Raw genomic sequence first — 16,419 nt, 5'->3', positions numbered from 1 at the left:
GAGGCCACTTAGCATCACTCTCCTCGCTGCACTGAGACAGCCATTACTTTTCATTAAATAAGTAATATTCTGGGCAATCCACTTACTCATCATTAAAGGCCATTAGTAGCTACTCTTTGTCACACCCAAACCCTAATGGAGCTCTATCAAGAGTTTTATTAAAGAGCTGCTAATTTTCAAAGGGAAAATTAGTAATGTTGGAAGCAGAATTTAGATTTACCTCTAAAGCTCTTCTAAATATCCTCCCTTTTCTCCTCCCCAGTGGCTGCAGTTCAGGCTTTGGTCACAGGGGAGCACACTGATCTCTCAGCTGAAAGCTCACAGAACACTTGCCTGCTTTGCTGGTCTTTTTGGACCTCAGTCTGTCCAGTTTGGAGGCCAGGTCATTTAGTGCCGCCAGCAGGCCACAAAAGAGTCCTCTTTTATGCAGACACCAACTCTTCCCTGTCCCAGTAGTTCAGTAGGAGATCTTTGCCTAGCCTAATTTGAAAATGCAACAGTAGAATGAATGGATTTGGGTTGGCCGTGACAACAAGTTGTTTTTATTTCCTGGTGGCAAATCTGCTTAGTGGGACAAGAAGGGTCTTAATTAACAGGTGTGGCAGAGAAAGGTGGCCTACCTACATGGCCTCAGGTAAGATCTGGGAGAATCCTCTCCCCACCTCCACTTTGTTCTCACTCATCTTATCTTTGATCCATCCCATTGGTTTCATTAGTGTCCTCTTGAAAATTCATTAGTGTCCAAATGAAAATTCCCCTAGATTTTGGAAAACTTGGTGTAAATTGTTTGAGTAGATCATTCTGAAAGTTCTAGCATGGGCATTGGTGCTATTTCTTGGCTAGATATTCAGAGATAAGTAGGACCAAGGAGTAAGAAACCAGAGAAAATTAGGGCAGAGATGCTTAAATGTTGTTTTCATGAATTACCCATAAAAAAGTGAAACTTGATTTCCTTGGCCATCTGGTCGTTCATGAATTTAATTTTTGGCTTTTACATGATAAATAACAGACCAGAGAGTGACTGGATATCTTGTTTCCTTTGCTGGGTTCAGGATTAGGAGATAATCCTGAGACTGTTCATTGTATATTCTCAACACATGTAGACATTAAACCCATCAGGAGGCAGGGTACTTTGTGTTTGCCAGAAGACCATTCCAGTTGCAAAATGCTTTTTAATTAACAGGGGCTTTGTATCAGCTTTCCTATCTACCCAGCTAGAGTTCCCATGCCTAGGCAGGTGCATCCTGTTGTGTATTACAGAACAACAAAGAGGAGTACAAGGGCAGGGACACTTCAGACAATTATGACCCAACGAGTACCTGCTTCCCTGCTCTCTGCTTCCAGCTAATTCTGTTGCTCCTCTTGCTGAATTCCCCAAAGAAGTTTTCTTTAAGCAAACTATGGCTCCGGTTGCTTCATTCATTCATTCATTCATTCATACATTTAACAAATATTTACTGAACACCTGCTCTGTGCTATGTGCTGGGGTAAGCCCTGGGCATATAGGGCTGAACAAGGATGGCTCACTATCTAAGACTGAAGGCACTTATTCATGAAACCATAAAGGTAAAGTGAGATCAATACTTTAGTGCCAGAAGTCTTGGAAAAATTTCCCACGTGGATTGATCACCCTTTTCCCCCATAGTGTTTCTTTTTCTGCCTTTAAAAGCCTGCCTCTCTGATGAAAATGGACTACCCCACTCTACAATGCCAGGGAACCCTAGGGAAGATGTCAGTGCCCACACTACCCAGCAATTTGATGTGGCAAAGAGTGCTCCCATAGCCAAGAGCTAGTAGGATCATAGAACCCAGAGTCAGGACTACTGACACACATGTTATATACAGCACACAAGCAACTGGATTTGACATATGGGGCCAGATGGGGGCAATGGTCTTCCTAGTTCCCCATTTTACCACTTGGCCAAACCAGCAGACTCATTGAAGCCTGATATCTAGGGTCAATCCTTTTACCCATAGTGGGAAGGGAGAGGGGTGAGAAGAAAGTAATTACACATAAGGATCATAGAATTTCAGAGCTGGTGTGGTCCTCTATACACTTGATACCCATAGTATGGTCCATGGACCAGCAGCATAAACATCACCTGGGAGCTTGTTGGAAATGCGGAGTCTCAGGCTCCACCCCAGACCTACTGAACCTGGATCTGCCGTTGCACGAGATACCCAGGTGATTTGTAAGCATATTAAACTTTGAGAAACAGTGCTCTAGATCAATAAGTTTCAACCTTTCCCCCCGACACCCACATATATTTTAAATTTAATTTTATTTATTTTTTTATACAGCAGGTTCTTATGTTATCTATTTTATACATATTAGTGTATATATGTCAATCCCAATCTCCCAATTCATCCCACCACCACCCCCCCTCTGCCACTTCCCCCCTTGGTGTCCATACATTTGTTCTCTACATCTGTGTCTCTATTTCTGCCCTGCAAACCAGTTCATTATCATTTTTCTAGGTTCCACATATATGCATTAATATATGATATTTGTTTTTCTCTTTCTGACTTACTTCACTCTGTATGACAGTCTCTAGATCCATCCACGTCTCTGCAAATGACCCAATTTCGTTCCTTTTTATGGCTGAGTAATATTCCATCGTGTATATGTACCACATCTTCTTTATCCATTTGTCTGACGATGGGCATTTAGGTTGCTTCCATGACCTGGTTATTGTAAATAGTGCTGCAATGAACATTGGGGTGCATGTGTCTTTTTGAATTATGGTTCTCTCTGGGTATATGCCCAGTAGTGGGATTGCTGGGTCATATGGTAATTCTATTTTTAGTTTTTTAAGGAACCTCCATACTGTCCTCCATAGTGGCTGTATAAATTTACATTCCCACCAACAGTTTCTGCCCATTTTTTGAATGGGTTGTTTGTTTTTTTAATATTGAGCTGCATGAGCTGTTTATATATTTTGGAGATTAATCCTTTGTCCATTGATTCATTTGCAAATATTTTCTCCATTCTGAGGGCTGTCATTTCGTCTTGTTTGTAGTTTCCTTTGCTTTGCAAAAGGTTTAAGTTTCATTACGTCCCATTTGTTTATTTTTGTTTTTATTTCCATTACTCTAGGAGGTGGATCAAAAAAGATCTTGCTGTGATTTATGTCAAAGAGTGTTCTTCCTATGTTTTCCTCTAGGAGTTTTATAGTGTCCGGTCTTACATATAGGTCTCTAATCCATTTTGAGTTTATTTCCGTGTATGGTGTTAGGGAGTGTTCTAATTTCATTCTTTTACATGTAGCTGTCCAGTTTTCCCAGCACCACTTATTGAAGAGGCTGTCTTTTCTCCATTGTATATCCTTGCTTCTTTTGTCAGAGATTAGTTGACCATAGGTGTGTGGGTTTATCTCTGAGCTTTCTATCCTGTTCCATTGATCTATATTTCTGTTTTTGTGCCAGTACCATATTGTCTTGATTACTGTAGCTTTGTATGTAGTCTGAAGTCAGAGAGTCTGATTCCTCCAGCTCCGTTTTTTTCCCTCAAGACTGCTTTGACCATTTGGGGTTTTTGTGTCTCCATACAAATTTTAAGATTTTTTCTTCTAGTTTTGTAAAAAATGCCACTGGCAATTTGATAGGAATTGCATTGAATCTGCAGATTGCTTTGGATAGTATAGTCATTTTCACAATATTGATTCTTCCAATCCAAGAACATGGTATATCTCTCCATCTGTTTGTGTCATCTTTGATTTCTTTCATCAGTGTCTTATAATTTTCTGAGTACAGGTCTTTTACCTCCTTAGGTAGGTTTATTCCTAGGTATTTTATTCTTTTTGTTGCAATGGTGCATGTGATTGTTTCCTTAATTTCTCTTTCTCATCTTTCGTTGTTAGTGTATAGGAATGCAAGAGATTTCTGTTCATTAATTTTGTATCCTGCAACTTTACCAAATTCATTGGTTAGCTCTAGTAACTTTCTGGTGGCAACCTTAGGATTCTTTATGTATAGCATCATTTCATCTGCAAACAATGACAATTTTACTTCTTCTTTTCCAAATTGTATTCCTTTTATTTCTTTCTCTTCTCTGATTGCCGTGGCTAGGACTTCCAAAACTATGTTGAATAATAGTGGTGAGGGTGGACATATTTGTCTTATTTCTGATCTTAGAGGAAATGCTTTCAGTTTTTCACCATTGAGAATGATGTTTGCTGTGGGTTTGTTGTATATGGCCTTTATTATGTTGAGGTAGTTTCCCTCTATGCCCACTTTCTGGAGAGTTTTTTATCATAAATGGGTTGAATTTTGTCAAAAGCTTTTTCTGTATCTATTGAGAATCATGTGGTTTTTATTCTTTAATTTGTTAATATGGTGTATCACATTGATTGATTTGCGTATATTGAAGAATCCTTGCAGCCCTGGGATAAATCCCACTTGATCATGGTGTAAGATCCTTTTAGTGTGTTGTTGGATTCTGTTTGCTAGTATTTTGTTGAGGATATTTGCATCTATATTCATCAGTGATATTGGTCTGTAATTTTCTTTTTTTGTAGTATCATTGTCTGGTTTTGGTATCAGGGTGACGGTGGCCTCATAGAATGAGTTTGGGAGTGTTCCTTCCTCTGCAATTTTTTGGAAGAGTTTGAGAAGAATGGGTGTTAGCTCTTCTCTAAATGTTTGATAGAATTCACCTGTGAAGCCATCTGGTTCTGTACTTCTGTTTGTTGGAAGATTTTTAATCACAGTTTCAATATCAGTGCTTGTGATTGGTCTGTTCATATTTTCTATTTCTTCCTGGTTCAGTCTTGGAAGCTTATAACTTTCTAAGAATTTGTCCATTTCTTCCAGGTTATCCATTTTATTAGCATAGAGTTGCTTGTAGTAGTCTCTTATGATGCTTTGTGTTTCTGCGGTGTCTGTTGTAACTTCTCCTTTTTCATTTCTAATTTTATTTATTTCAGTCCTCTCCCTCTTTTTCTTGATGAGTCTGGCTAATGGTTTATCAATTTTGTTTATCTCCTCAGAGAACCAGCTTTTAGTTTTATTGATCTTTGCTATTGTTTTCTTTGTTTCTATTTCATTTATTTCTGCTCTGATCTTTATGATTTCTTTCCTTCTACTAACTTTGGGTTTTGTTTGTTCTTCTTTCTCTTGTTCCTTTAGGTGTAAGGTTAGATTGTTTATTTGAGATTTTTCTTGTTTCTTAAGGTAGGCTTCTATTGCTATAAACTTCCCTCTTAGAACTGCTTTTGCTGCATCCCATAGGTTTTGGATCAACGTGTTTTCATTGTTATTTTTCTCTAGGTATTTTTTGATTCCCTCTTTGATTTCTTCAGTGATCTCTTGGTTATTTAGTAACGTATTGTTTAGCCTCCATGTGTTTGTGTTTTTTACGTTTTTTTCCCTGTAATTGATTTCTAATCTCATAGCGTTGTGGTCAGAAAAGGTGCTTGATATGATTTCAATTTTCTTAAATTTACTGAGGCTTGATTTGTGACCCAAGATGTGATCTATCCTGGAGAATGTTCCATGTGCACTTGAGAAGAAAGTGTAATCTGCTGTTTTTGGATGGAATGTCCTATAAATATCAATTAAATCTATCGTGTCATTTAAAGCTTATATTTCCTTATTAATTTTCTGTTTGGATGATCTGTCCATTGGTGTAAGTGGGGTGTTAAAGTCCCCCATTATTGTTTTACTGTAGATTTCCTGTTTTATAGCTGTTAGCAGTTGCCTTATGTATTGAGGTGTTCCTATGTTGGGTGCATAGATATTTATAATTGTTATATCTTCTTCTTGGATTGATCCCTTGATCATTATGCAGTGTCCTTCCTTGTCTCTTGTAACATTCTTTATTTTAAAGTCTATTTTATCTGATATGAGAATTGCTACTCCAGCTTTCTTTTGATTTCCATGTGCATGAAATATCTTTTTCCATCCTCTCACTTTCAGTCTGTATGTGTCCCTAGGTCTGAAGTGGGTCTCCTGTAGACAGCATATATACGGGTCTTGTTTTTGTATCCATTCAGTGAGCCTGTGTCTTTTGGTTGGAGCATTTAATCCATTCATGTTTAAGGTAATTATTGATATGTATGTTCCTATTACCATTTTCGTAATGTTATGGGTTTGTTTTTGTAGGTGCTTTTCTTCTCTTTTGTTTCCCACTTAGAGAAGTTCCTTTAACATTTGTTGTAGAGCTGGTTTGGTGGTGCTGAATTCTCTTAGCTTTTGCTTGTCTGTAAAACTTTCGATTTCTCTGTCAAATCTGAATGAGATCCTTGCTGGGTATAGTAATCTTGATTGTAGGTTCTTCACTTTCATCACTTTAAATATATTGTACCACTCCCTTCTGGCTTGTAGAGTTGCTGCTGAGAAATCAGCTGTTAACCTTATGAGAGTTCCCTTGTATGTTATTTGTCGTTTTTCCCTTGTTGCTTTCAATAATTTTTCTTTGTCTTTAATTTTTGTCAGTCTGATTACTATGTGTCTCGGCGTGTTTCTCCTTGAGTTTATCCTGTATTGGACTCTCTGCACTTCCTGGACCTGTGTGGCTATTTCCTTTCCCATGTTAGGGAAGTGTTCGACTATAATCTCTTCAAATATTTTCTCGGGTCCGTTCTCTCTCTCGTCTCCTTCTGGGACCCCTATAATGTGAATGTTGTTGCATTTAATGTTGTCCCAGAGGTCTCTTAGGCTGTCTTCATTTCTTTTCATTCTTTTTTCTTTATTCTGTTCCGCGGTAGTGAATTCCACTATTTTGTCTTCCAGGTCACTTATCCGTTCTTCTGCCTCAGTTATTCTGCTATTGATTCCTTCTAGTGTATTTTTCATTTCAGTTATTGTATTGTTCATCTCTGTTTGTTCTTTAGTTCTTCTAGGTGTTTGTTCTTTAATTCTTCTAGGTCTTTGTTAAACATTTCTTGCATCTTCTCGATCTTTGCCTCCATTCTTTTTCCAAGGTCCTGGATCATCTTCACTATCATTATTCTGAATTCTTTTTCTGGAAAGTTGCCTATCTCCTCTTCATTCAGTTGTTTTTCTGGGGTTTTATCTTGTTCGTTCATCTGGTACAAAGTTCTCTGCCTTTTCATTTTGTCTGTCTTTCTGTGAATGTGGTTTTCCTTCCACAGGCTGCAGAATTGTAGTTCTTCTTGCTTCTGCTGTCTGCCGTCTGGTGGATGAGGCTATCTAAGAGGCTTGTGCAAGCTTCCTGATGGGAGGGACTGGTGGTGGGTAGAGCTGGATGTTGCTCTGATGGGAAGAGCTCAGTAAAACTTTAATCTGCTTGTTTGCTGATGGGTGGGGCTGGGTTCCCTCCCTGTTGGTTGTTTGGCCTGAGGCGACCCAGCACTGGAGCCTACCCGGCTCTTTGGTGGGGCTAATGGCGGACTCTGGGAGGGGTCATACTAAGGAGTACTTCCCAGAACTTCTGCTGCCAGTGTCCTTGTCCCCATGGTGAGCCACAGCCACCCCCCACCTCTGCAAGAGACCCTCCAACACTAGCAGGTAGGCTAGTGTTCAGCCTAGCCTCCTATGGGGTCACTGCTCCTTCCCCTGGGTCCCGATGCACACACTACTTTGTGTGTGCCCTCCAAGAGTGGAGTCTCTGTTTCCCCCAGTCCTGTTGAAATCCTGCAATCAAATCCCACTAGCCTGCAATGTCTGATTCTCCAGGAATTCCTCCTCCCATTGCTGGACCCCCAGGTTGGGAAGCCTGACGTGGGGCTCAGAACCTTCACTCCATTGGGTGGGCTTCTGTGTTATAAGTGTTCTCCAGTTTGTGAGTCATCCACCCAGCAGTTATGGGATTTGATTTTATTGTGATTGCGCCCCTCCTACTGTCTCATTGCAGCTTGTCCTTTGTCTTTGGATGTGGGGTATCTTTTTTGGTGAGTTCTGGTGTCTTCCTGTCGATGATTGTTCAGCAGTTATTTGCGATTCCGGTGCTCTTGCAAGAGGGAGTGAGTGCACGTCCTTCTACTCCACCATCTTCATTTCTTTTCCCTGACACCCACATATTAGATGACAGTTCTGTGCAGGACACGTTTCCCTAAGTGTGGCCAAGGTCATGAACACTTCCATACTATGAGTGTCAAATGCTAAGAAAGCACTGCAATACGCCAGTGCCCTATCATGGTTTAGAACAACTGGTCTATCTTAACCCCTTCATTCTTTAAATGAGTGAATTGCCCCTATCCTATACTGTAAGCTCACTTCAAAGGTGGGACCAAGAACCCAGGTCCTCAGCTGTCCTTTGGATCAGTCTTGAGTCAGGGGTTTCCTGTTATTACCTTATGACCCAACTCCTCACCGGCTGTGTTTCTGTCATTTGTGTCTCAGGTTTAAGGTGCCAGCTACTGATAAGTGCAAACAGCTAATGTGACTGCTGTCCACCTATCTTTGAACAGCTTGGTAATCTTATCTCTGTTGGTCACAGTAAGGCATTTGCCTGCCTGGGATACTCTTTCATCTATAAAGACCATACTCTTCTTATTTATTTATCTACTTATAATTTGTATTTTATATTGGAGTATAGTTGATTAACAATGTTGTGTTAGTTTCAGGTGTACAGCAAAGTGGTTCAGTTATACATATACATGTATCCATTCTTTTTCAAATTCTCTTCATATTTAAGGGCGATTCTTTTCTAACCTTGACCTCCTAGTTCCCTTACCCATGGGAACTCTTGACCCATGGGTTTTACCTTGACCTCTGTGGAGAGCACACAGTGCCCACTAGTTTGCTTTGACTTAGCCATGTGAACTCACAGCTTCATGTGAACCTCCCCCATAAAGCACATTCCACAGCAACGCACACATATTTAGACTTTTCCAGACTCTAGAGCTTACTTGAGCTCTGTACTCTGAGTCCAGATTTTTCTGTTTGGTCTTATCCAACTTCCATCTGACGTTACTAAGTTTAGACACTGACCATCCTCTCTGTCTTTTTTTAAAGGATGTGCAAACCACAGTGATAAGGGAAGAGAGTCTAGAAAGCAAAGAGGAATCTTGAAATTAACAAAGGGTGGGGGGAAGTTAAAAAGAATAGCTTTCCTTTTTCAAAGAAGAAAATAAGAGGGCCTCTTCTGTATGTTAAGGGTATAATTCAATATCACCCAGACAGATTTAGTATTGAAAGACTTCAGATTCCCCAAAGGTCAACATTTTAAAAGGGGAAGATGGTAGGTAGATAGTACCCTAATTATAAGGCAACTTATCACCTCTTAAGTTTTGATATCTTTGCTGTTAATGAGGAATGTGTCCCTGAACACAGCTCTAAGAAGCATGACAAAGTCCCTGAACCATCTCATCTCCACTTGGGGACCAGGGCTTGCTCCAAGTGGCATGGGAAATAAGTGAAGATGATCTAGAACATCCTTCTTCTATAGTCATTTCTTTTGGGGCTCTTGTCCCTGTAGGTAATGCTCCCCTTTTATTTGGTTCCCAGTGCTCTCTCCCTGCCTGTTCTCCCCCCTAGTGAAGAAGAGGCCACCTGCTGAAAATATCCAAAACCATGTAACCCATTACTAGAGTATCTGTACATGGAAAAAAAAAACAAAACAAAACATGGAGAGGACAAAACTTAGCCCAAAGGAATGATTGCTCAAGCTGGAACTCGAGCCATCAATGTGGAGGAAGGTCTATTGCAGTGGGGCCTTCAGATCCCATCCATAGCTGCTTGTCTGCTTCTCCCATAGATAAGGGCAGATCTGAGGAGAATGACTCCTGCCCCTGCCCGGCTTCGTAAGGGGATTAGTAAGGAAAAATTAGGTCAGAGATGTGAAAGTGCTCTTGACACAAATCAAATCAGGGCTTTGATTTTTCCCAATCTAATATCTCCCTGCCTTAGGGTCAGTTTCTGTCTCAATCTCTCCATCTTTCAAAATGAGAATACTGTACTCTTGCATTTCTTTGCAAGGCTGCTGGGTGAAAAGGAAACAATTGTGTTGATTGCAATGCCCATTGGATCAAAAATGTGTGAGACGATTGTCTTAACTGGACCAATGGCATCGCAGAAGAACAGTGGTTGTTTTCAGCCTGCATTTCAAATTGATCTGGAGCTAAGCAATGCTCAGGCAGGTGAGAATTTGGCACCTTGGAACCCCACACGAGAGGAATGAACACTCCTACTGTGTTTGATGGCTGGAGGACAGAAACAGTTCCGCTTCATTTTAAGCACAGATCCCATGTCATTTACTTGTTTTTTTCTCTTGAAACTAAACCAGATGCCTTCTGGGGACAAAGGGAGTGTCTCCGTGGTACTGGTTTCTGAAGGCATGGTCTTCGGACCCGCTGCGTAAGAATTCCATACTTGCTACAAATGCAGATTCTTGGCCCAAGCATCTTGCCAAACCCACTGATTCAGGATCTCTTGGGGTGGGACCAGGAACGCCATATAATAAACAAAAAGATGACTCTCTGACAGACTAACATATGTGACCCACAATTACCGGTGGATTGAATTCCTCAAATATTGCTCTAGGGCAGTGGTTCTTCACCCTGGCCGTGCACTAGAATCACCTGGAAGACTAGTAAAAAACCACCCATGGCCCACCCTACCCCGGACCGATTAAATGAGATTTTCTGGGGCTGAGGGCATCTGCATTTTTAAAGCTCTTCTGGTGATTTTACGTGTGCAATCAGGGCTGGGAACCACTGGTGTTAGTACCATCGTTGGGATTCTCCCCCCACTCCCCCTAGACTTGCAAAGGAACTACTCAGTGGCACTCTCAGCACAGGTACGCTGCCTCCTAGCCCTTCTCAAGCTTCTTTTCTCTGATGCGTTCAGGGTCAGAAGACTCCGAAGAGCACCTACTATGTGCTGCATACTGAGGAACTCAGTGATCAACCAAAGAGGAATAGATTCTGTTCTCAAGGAGCCCAGGTCAGTAGTAGAGACAGTCCCAATCACAAAAGGTGAGTAGAAATTTCTCTAGGTGCCCCCTGTTGACCCCCTGGGTTCTTGAAATAAGGACCTTGGTCTCCTGCCCACCAGAGAATTACTTGCTTACAAAGATCCCTTGTTTTACCCTTCCCCTATCTCCTTGTTCAAAACATCTTTTAAAAGACCTGATTTTGAAAAGTCCCTAGAAGGCATTGCCGTTCTTAAACTATTTGGCCCTATGTGAGTTCCTACCCAGATCCTGATGATTCCCTCAGGTATGAGTTACAAACTGCTTGGTCTCAGCCCTGAGGCTCTGGCCTGGGTTAGCACACGAATGTAGCAGAGGGGAGGTAAGCTGATAAGTCCTGACTCACCAGGTACAAGAAGGAGCTGCTCTTTCCTCTGCCAAAAAACAGGCCTTTATCTTCGAATTCAGTGCCTGTGAAAAACTTTCTTAAATTCATTTCATTGGATTCTATCTGGAGATATCAGAGCTTTTAGGCAGCTATTCCATTCAGGCTACTGTATGGAATAATGTATGATCTACTCCCCCTCCTATAAAAGGGCTTAATTAAAGTTAGGACCTTGCTCTTTAATCATCTAAGGCAGAACACAGGGCACGGCCATTAGCTCCAAGTGTCAAAAAGGGTCATCTTTAAACTGGCTGCCTGGTTTTTAAAATGTTAGCTTTTGCTTCTTTCTCTTCCTGTAATAATTTACTTTTTACAAGTTACCAGCTAAGAAATTATTTGAGCACTGTTAAGTCATCTCCTACCTAACACCAAAATATATTCTTTTCAAAAGAAGGGAGAAGAGAGTTTTCGGCGACCATGACCTTGTTTAATTTGACTTTTAAAAGAGCCACAAATGAACCTTTCCTATTTTATTTATGGAATTCATATGCTCTCACTCCTACTCTGATCTGGTATACCTTTCTGAATCTAGCTTTGTGAGAAAAAAATCTGTTTATTTTTTTAACCCCAACTTGGAAATGATGAGTGCTTGCCTGGAACAGATAATTCAGCTCCTAGCTTCTCATTTAATGTTAAAGCACATCCCTTTTATTTATACCCATTCAGGGAATGGTTACAGCTTTAATTAGCAGCAATTTGAAATTTCTCAACTACTCAACAGAGGAAAAGTGACATTAATGCTCAATTGCAGAGTAACGGGAGGCATAATTATTAAGGGCAGAAGGGCACGTGGGGTGAACTAGCACTCAGGAATATGTAGGAAATTAATTAACCTTGCTAAGGACCAACAGTCAGGAACTTGTCTTGAACATCAGGCAAAGGGATTATTTTTATTGTTTACAAATATGTTCTTTAATAACAACGATTAGCCTTTCTGCTTCCATTGACCTGATTAGTTCTCTTACCATACACGGTAAACAGCAGCGGTAGAGAAGGGAGTTGTTCAGGAGCAAAATAAACATTCTGAATCCCAAGATGGTCAATTATAAACATGGGATGTGGCAGTGGGATATTTTTAACAGCTATATTGAGATATAATGTAGTTCATTCTATGTACATAGAATAGAGTTCATCCATTGAAAGTGTACAATTCAGTCGTTCTTGGTGTAGTCATCACCACTATCTAACTTTAGAACACTTTTATCACTCCAAAAAGAAACCCCACACCCACTAAACAGTGACTTCCCTGTCTTCTCTCCCCTCAGCCCCTGATAACCATTAATCTACTTCCTGTTCCTGTGGATTTACCTATTGTGAATATTCCAGATAAATGGAATCATATGATATGTGACCTCTTACCTCTCACTTCTTTCACTTAGTATAATATCTTCAAGGTTCATCCATGTTGTATCAGGGCTTCATTCATTTTTATAGATGAATAATACTCCATTGCATGGCTATACCACATTTTGTTTATCCATTTATTAGTGGATGGACATTTGGGTTGTTACCGATTTGGGGCTATTGTGAATAATGCTGCTTTGAACATTTGTGTACAAGTTTTGTGTGGACATGTGTCTTCATTTATCTTGGGTAAATACCTAAAATTGGAATTGCTGGCTCATATGGTAACTCTACGTTTAGCAGTTTGGCCAATGCGTTCTTAAGCCATGGTTTTTAACATGCTTTTCTAAGTTTAATTGAATTTAAAGAGATTGTAAATGAACACGCTGCATAGGTTTGAGCCTAATTTTTTTCTTGTTACCATATGTGAAGTTGTATTTAAAACTCAAAGTAAGTTCATAAAAAAACATGAATCCTTCAATTTGCCTCCTAATTAGATGATTAATCACATCTGTACATTTTAATATCTTATGCACATACAATGTCTAGAAAAGAAGATGATTATATGAGTGATAGTGCATGAACTAATTTTGACGGTTCCCTGGATGTTCCTCCCTTAAGATGAATTTTCCTGGAGAAGAAGGAAAAAAAAATAGCTTTTCCAATTTGACACGTAAGTAGTCTGCTATGTTCCTAGTTGTTATGACCACAGGTGTGACAATATCAGAGCTTTGGGGGCCCTACTAAAGTTTAGTCAAGCCATATTCAAATGGAATGAAGTCAAAGTGATAGTGGTAAGGAGGGTTTGGAAATAATCATTGGGAAAAATGGGGCCGACTTTGAGACTCATTGCTCTTCTATGACAATTTTGGTGGACGGTACTCAGACAATAGCAATATCATATTTACGTAGTGCCTTTGTATAGCCTGGTAGTGTGCTAAGTGCTTTACATGCATCATTTCAGTAAACCCATCTTACAGCTGGGGAAACTAAGGCCCAGAAGTTAAGTAACTAGTTCAAGGTAACGCTTATAATAAGTAAAATTCAAAACCCAGGTCTGTCTGAATCTACAGCTCACACTTTTTTTAATTTTTTTTTTAAATTGAAGTATAGTTGGTTTAAAATGTTGTGTTAGTTTCTGGTGTACAGCAAAGAGATTCAGTTTTATATATTATATATACATATATATATATGGTTTATATACATTCTTTTTCATATTCTTTTCCATTATGGTTTATTATAGGATACTGAATGTAGTTCCCTATGTTATACAGTAGGACCTTGTTGTTTATCTATTTTGTATATAGTAGTTTGTATCCGCTAATGCCAAACTCCCAATCCATCCCTCCCCAACCTCCCCTCCTCCTTGGCAACCACAACTCTGTTTTCTATGTTTGTGAGTCTGTTTCTCTTTTGTAGATAAGTTCATTTGTGTCATATTTTAGATTCCACATATAAGTGAGAGCATATGGTATTTGTCTTTCTCTTTCTGACTTACTTCACTTAGTATGATAATCTCTAGGTCCATCCGGGCTTCTCTAGTGGCACAGTGGTTAAGAATCTGTCTGCCAATGCAGGGAACACAGGTTCGAGCCTTGGTCTGGGAAGATCCCACATGCTGCAGAGCAGCGAAGCCCGTGTGCCACAACTACTTAGCTTGCGCTCTAGAGCCCGCGAGCCACAACTACTGAAGCCCACGCGCCTAAAGCCCGTGCTGTGCAACAAGAGAAGCCTGCGCACTGCAGAGTAGCCCCCGCTCGCCGCAACCAGAGAAAGCCTGCACACAGCAACGAAGACCCAATGCAGCCAAAAAAAAAAAAACCTCTAGGTCCACTCATGTTGCTGCAAATGGCATTATTTCATTCTTTTCTATGTGGAGCCCACACTCTTAACTACCTAAGCTCTACTGCAAGGAGAGCCTAACTTCACAACTACTAAGTCTCCTTGCCCCACCCAAGAGCTTTAGAGAATTGTTTTTTCTTCCATACATTCTGGTTACCAAGTGGCAATGGAAGTAGGTGGTCTCAAAATGGCCCTCCTATTTCCAGATATACCATACAAATAGCCTAGAAAGGAATAGGAATCTGTTCCTCTGGCTCTAACTACAGTAACTACATGTTCTGGATTTTCCAAGAAGGAAAGGATAGGAAGAGGAAAAGAGGGGCTCGCAATCCTTTCCCTGCCCACATCTCCATTCTCACCTCCATCAACTCCTGCTCTCATACACTATGCTTCCCTCATACTCAACACCCAAATGGTCATAGTATCTCGCACATATGATGTTTCTTACCTTTCTCACCTCTGGCCTTTGCTCAGATTGCTCCTATTGTGTGGAATGCCCTTCTACTCCCCTTAACCTGGAAAATCTCCCAATTAACCATTAAGTTTCATCACCTACTTCAGGAAGCCTTCCTTAACTCTCCTTCGGTTCCTTCATAATGGCCTATGCATAGCTTTATAGTGTCAGATTTTCTATACTGTATCTTAATTGTCTGTTTCTGGGTCTTTGGGCCTTAATTTTGACCTCCTTAAGAATGAACAATCTAATGGAGAACAGTATGGAGGTTCCTTAAAAAACTAAAAATAGAACTACCATATCACCCAGCAATCCCACTACTGGGCATATACCCTGAGAAAACCATAATTCAAAAAGAGTCATGTACCACCATGTTCATTGCAGCTCTATTTACAATAGCCAGGACATGGAAGCAACCTAAGTGTCCATCGACAGATGAATGGATAAAGAAGATGTGGCACATATATACAATGGAATATTACTCAGCCATAAAAAGAAATGAAATTGAGTTATTTGTAGTGAGGTGGATGGACCTAGGGTCTGTCATACAGAGTGAAGTAAGTCAGAAAGAGAAAAACAAATACCGTATGCTAACACATATATATGGAATCTAAAAAAAAAAAAAGGTTATGAAGAACGTAAGGGCAGGACAGGAATAGAGACGAAGACGTAGAGCATGGACTTGAGGACATGGGGAGGGGGAAGGGTAAGCTGAGATGAAGTGAGAGAGTGGCATGGACTTATATATACTACCAAATGTAAAATAGATAACTAGTGGGAAGCAGCCGCATAGCACAGGGAGATCAGCTCGGTGCTTTGTGACCACCTAGAGGGGTGGGATAGCGAGGGTGGGAGAGAGACGCAAGAGGGAGGAGATATGGGGATATACGTATATGTATAGCTGATTCACTTTGTTATAAAGCAGAAACTAACACACCATTGTAAAGCAATTATACTCCAATAAAGATGTTAAAAAAAAAGAATGAACAATCTATTTCATCTCTCTTTGTAGTCCCAATACCTAGCACAATGATTGCCACACACAGAAAGTGTTCAATAAATGTTTGTTGAATGAATAAATGAACTAATATTTGTGGAGCACCTATTATAGGCCAGGCCTTTTAAAAATATCAATTCATTGAGTCCTCAAAATAAACCTGTAAGGTATATAGAAATATGTCCATGTTGATAGGTGAAGGAATTAAATTACAGATTTACTCAGTTATTAAGTGATGGTGCTGGGATTCAAACCCAGGCCTCAGTGACTCCAAAGTTTGGCTCTGTTCATGTACCCTTACTGTCTCTTAGCATAGAAAATTGACTCTGGATTTAAAATACCTGTTCTCTGTGGCCATATACCATGGAAATGGTTCCCAAGTTCAAACATTTCCATGTACAAGTTATGTCTCTCAGATGTTCTCTCACATTTAAAAGCAACTCACAAAGCCTCTGTCATACAGTATACCCTGATTTTTATTTGACATTTTTGTGAATATAGTCATAGAATTTTGGCTGGAA

This window comes from Balaenoptera physalus, assembly GCF_965194825.1.
Source record: "Balaenoptera physalus genome assembly, chromosome: X".
NCBI classification, from domain to species: Eukaryota; Metazoa; Chordata; class Mammalia; order Artiodactyla; family Balaenopteridae; genus Balaenoptera; species Balaenoptera physalus.
The sequence above is the reverse complement of the archived record's forward strand: the minus strand, read 5'-3'. Positions refer to the sequence as shown.